The sequence below is a fragment of the Sciurus carolinensis genome, unplaced genomic scaffold, assembly GCF_902686445.1.
Source record: "Sciurus carolinensis unplaced genomic scaffold, mSciCar1.2, whole genome shotgun sequence".
Lineage (NCBI taxonomy): Eukaryota > Metazoa > Chordata > Mammalia > Rodentia > Sciuridae > Sciurus > Sciurus carolinensis.
The window spans coordinates 241,796-246,706 of NW_025920177.1; the positions used below are offsets into that span (position 1 = coordinate 241,796).

The 4,911-nt window shown below is 44.0% G+C and overlaps 1 long non-coding RNA gene across 1 annotated transcript; it reads left to right on the forward strand.

Annotated features, from left to right (window-relative positions):
* The first annotated feature begins 1,668 nt into the window (after positions 1–1,668).
* On the forward strand, positions 1,669–4,437 carry LOC124974788 (uncharacterized). Its single transcript, XR_007106817.1, has 3 exons — positions 1,669–1,761; positions 2,844–3,015; positions 4,287–4,437. It is a non-coding gene; the product is annotated as an uncharacterized LOC124974788 (long non-coding RNA).
* Positions 4,438–4,911: the final 474 nt, after the last annotated feature.

A 4,911-nucleotide genomic window follows, 5' to 3' on the forward strand; every position in this document is an offset into this window, starting at 1 on the left:
CTATGTCCCAGCACCTGCTTTCTTTTTCTAAAGTGAAAGTCATGCTTTGTTGCCTGGGCTGGACCTAAAACCCTGGGATCAAGACACCCACCTGCCTCAGGCTTGCAGGTAGCTTGGAGGTGCACATACACTGTGCCTGACTGTACTGTAATACCTTAGCATTTCATAGACTCTGCTTGTAGTGTCTTCTAAGCATAATAAGAGTCATGTGACACAGACTCGATGCTCAGCCCGCTTCTGTGAATGAGAAATGAATAACCCTCTTGCACACTCCTTTTTTTCTACCTTGATCTGTGAGTGCTGTGTTTGAAAGTAGATTTTGTGTGATTCAGAAACTTTTGCATGAGTGTTGAAATATTCTTGAAGATGTATGCTATTGGATTGCAAAATGTTGGTCCTTGAAAGTATGCAGTAGCCAGCAACCTGGGAGATGACACTTCAATCTTTAAGAAAACCCTTGGCCCATGAGTTGGTTTTCACCAGCAGCTGTCAGGCAGTTGTGTACTCTTCCCCTGCACAGGCTTTGAGACTTTTGCATTTTAGCTTAAAAGAGACAAATAGAACGTTGGATTGTTATTTGCTGATGCTTGAAGTTTGGCTCCCACTTTATGGGGGATCTGATTTTGCATCTTTTCTCTTTCAGTTCAACTTGTAATACCTTGGGTTGATATCCAGAAATTGGTAAGGACAGCCAACGTCTTTGTGGCGGACACCATCCAGATCACCACACAGAATAAGGAGCGTGACTCCTCCATGTTTCTGATTCTGTATGTGGTCTTGAAGATGATGGAGCAGCTGGTAGATGTGATTCTGCGGAGGCTGCTGGATAATGAGGTCTGGAGCCAGATGTGCAGGAGCCAAGCCAGATCAACAAGAGGTAGAGCTTCAGTCCCATGGTGTCCCTCAGCTGCTTGACATTTTCGTGTGCTTTGCTTAGCACCTTTTGGTTGTGAGGTCTTTGCTGTGTCCCTGGGCATTGGTTCGAGGGCCTGTGTGCATAGCAAACCCCATGAATGCTCAAGTTTCTTTCATAAAATGGCATGGTATTTGTATAGAAACCTTTTTTTGGTTTTCTGGTGGTGATGGGGTTGAACCCAGGTCCTTATGCATGCGAGACCAGGGCTCTACCACCGAGCTAACCCAAGTCCTCGTCTTTTCATCTTAAATCACATGGTAGAAAATGTTTACAGGGCAGCTGAACTGATTTCGATACCTTTGTCATCAATAGAGTAAGTCAGTATTTTGTATAATTTGGCCCATGGCGACACCAGTCATGGAGACTGTCAGGCTAGTTGCTTGCAGTGTCACTAAGGAATTCAGCTTTATCATCTGAAGTTCAAACCCGGTGTTTGAGCTGGAATTTGATTTCAGGTTTGCAGATCATAACTGGGTAACTAACCACAGCTCTGATGTCAAGGTAAACCGTTATGAAAGATCCTATGAGAGACCACAGAGTACTGTCCTGGATTCAATTTTTGACATACTGACAGAATCAGGACTGATCAAATACTACTAGTCATTAAACAGAGTTTTTTTTCCTTTACTTTGAAATTTATGTAACACAGACCTCCCCATTTTCAGGCATGCAGTTCAGTGGCATTAAGTATGTTCACACTGATACATGACCATCCTCACTGCCCATTTCAGAACTCTTCTGACTTGATTAAACTAAAAGTCTACCTACTACACACTACCACCCTGTTCAACCTTGCCTCACAACCGCCATTCTGCTGTCTCTGTGGAATCAGCTGGATCCCTCACGTTAGTAGACAACACTCAATGTTTTGCTTTGGGCTTATTTCGCTTAATATAATGTCCTCAAGGTTCATCTCTGTCACAGCATGTGTCAGAATGTCCTTTCTTTTCAGGGCTGAATCATAATCCATCGTATGTACATACCCCAATGTGTTTATCCACTTGTCTGTCCATGCACACTTATTTTGCTTTCACCTTCTGGCTATTGTGAACAATGCTGTCGTGAAGTGGGCACACTAATTTCTCTGACACCTGCTTCTGATTCTATCGAGTATTTTTACCCAGAAATGGAATAGCCAAATCATATAATCCTATGTTTAATCTTAAAAACAGCCGTAGTCTTTTACTTCAAAATTGTTTATCTGTTTTAACATTTCTGTATTTTTTTTTTGATTGATGTTTCTTTAAAATATCCAAGGAAATGAGTAAACCATAGCTATAATGCCTTTGCTCATGAGGCAGTTTAGTACCTCAGCATCTGAAACTCTGGTCTTTTAACCGAATTTTGGAGCAGTTTTTATTTAGATTTTTTGAATTAGGGATGCTCAACTGCTAAAGTTTACATAGATCTTGTAAAATCTGAAAAACTCTGAAAATTGAAACTCTTCTGGTCCCAAGCATTTTGAATAAGGCCGACTCAACCTGTAGTGAATTCATTCAAAGCCATGAGGTCTAGTGTTCAGTGCTAATACAAGGAAAGTCATCTTGAAAGCAGCAGATCTTTCCTCCTTAAGACATGCTCTTTCTTTTCACTGTCTGGTGGGGGTGCATCTTTCTCAGTTGTGGTCCTTGAACAGCAGCATGTTTGGGGTTTTCATGTATTCAGAATGACTTCCCGTCCCTTCCAGCTGTGTGCATGTAGTTCAAACTGGTCACATGTTGCCACAAAAAGCACAAAGAAAAATGTTCTTTATAGGTTTCCTTTTTTTTTTTTCCCCAAATTCAACTCCATGTGTCGTTGGGTCACCTCTGATGTGTGATAGTTGTTTTGGAAGATGGATGGCACTTATCTCTTCCTTACGAAAGGGACTCTTGGGGCTCTGATCATTGTTTTTGTTTCCTGGTCCCTAAATCCTTTTATCTAGCAGGCTGAAGCATTCCGTGTGGGATTGGCATCTGTAGTCACTTGCTCTGCAGCAGCACCCCGGAACTTCCTGCTCTTTCTCTCACTGGCTCAGAGCCCCTGAGCCAACCTCTCTGGCCTCTGGTTTCCACCATTCTACTCTCAGCATTTTGACAGCAACATTTTTAGAGTTAAATGTAAGTGTGTTGGGCATTGTTGACTCTCAGGGACCTTGTGATCCAATTGAGGGACCTCACCTTCCATTCTTGCACTATGTGAACTTCTTTTTCTTTGTTCTTTGTAGATATACTTGACTGTCATGTGTAATTTGACATGTCCTACATCCATGGAGTACAGCTTCCCTTCTTGTAGTTTTACAAGATGTGGAGCTACACCAGGCGTATATTCCTATACGAACGTAGGAAATTATGTGTGATTCAGTGTGTGTACTTGGCACAGTGCACTTGCCTTTCCCTGGCTCCCTGGTGCTCCTCTAGAGAAAAGTCAGGCTCCTTTTTGGTTATTCACATCTGAACAGTTAAGACTTTCAATGGGTTGTTGAGGTTTTACAATATTCACAGGACCACACAATCATCACTCCAGCCACGGAACCTTTTATTACCCTCCCTAGAAGCCTCACATTAATGAGCAGCCACTCCTTATTTCTGTCTCTCAGCCTCCTGTGTGGACATTTCATGTAAATGAACCTGGCACCTTGTGGTCTTTGTGTCTGGCTTCTTTCACTCAGCCTGAGGTTTCCAGCTCTGTCCATGCACACTTTCTGTTGATGGCTGAGTACTATCTACCCTGCTTGAGGGCGTGTGCCACATTTGCTGTGTCCATTGATCAACTGGTGGACATGGGATAGTTTCCACCTTCGACTATGAATCTGCTGCTGTGTTTTTGTGCCAGTTAGTGGACGTCAGTTCTCAAGTCTGTTTGGTGCATTCACCTGGGAGGTAATGTCTGGGTAAACACTAGGTCCACTTTCAACGTTTGAGGGCTTCTGGCTGTTTGCCAAGGTGAGAGTGTCAGTTGGCCTCCACGAGCAGTGTGCAAGGGCTCCACCTTCCCCATGTGTCACCGATGCTCACCCCACTTATCATCTAACTTCTCCACACATGGCCTTTGCTGCCATTTTTGGAGTACTTCTCAGTTACTCAAACCAGGATGGAATACTTATTTGAGTTCATGAGTTTATGAATTTCTTCTGGTGGGGACAGCAGGCTCTGCTCCTTGCACTTGGTTGGAAGGGCAACTGAATGTCTGGATGGAACATGGGGCTCACAGGCTCTGGAGGGGCATGACTTTTTTTATTTCAGTCACTAAACTATCATGTTATGCCAGCAAGTTCAAAAGTGTTTTCAATCTCGTGTCTGTTGACCTTTCCGTATCTTGAACTCCCCCCACCTCTCACCTGGGACCTTGAAACCCAAGCACAGAAGGAGCTGTTTCGAATCTTTTTCAGGCTACCAAAAAAGGAGAAGCTGCACACTGTGGTGGACTGCTCCTCTGGACGCCCTTCAGTCGGTTCCACACTGCAGGACGCATGATTTCCTCTGACAGCTCCACCTGCTTTGCCAGCAGAGAAGATGGCTGCTACAATGTTTTCCTTCCGCTCAGAGAAGTACACACTGCCTCTCCCCTGTGCTTGACCTGCTGTGCACACTTTGATGAACCGTTTCATCTTTGATGCACCGTTTCATCTTTTAACCCATGTGGTTGAGTCCATTTTCTGTTACTACAACAAAATCCATGATGCCAGGTTTACTTATTAACCAAACAAAGGAAGAAAAGGCTTAATTAACTCCCAGTCCTGAGGCTCAAGAACATGGTGTTGGGTGAGCACCAGTGAGGGCATTGTGGTGGTCAGTGCCCCCATGGCAGGAGCATGAGTAGATGGAAACATCATGTGTGAAGACAGGAAGCCAAAGAATGGGGAGGGACCATTCTTTGTAACAATCCCTGTTGTGGGAACGAACCAGGTCCCATAATCCCTACTGAGGGCTATTCTTTCAGTGACACATCCAACCCCTACTAGACCTCACCTCTTAAGGTTCCATGACTGTTTAATGCTGCCCCATTGGGGATCA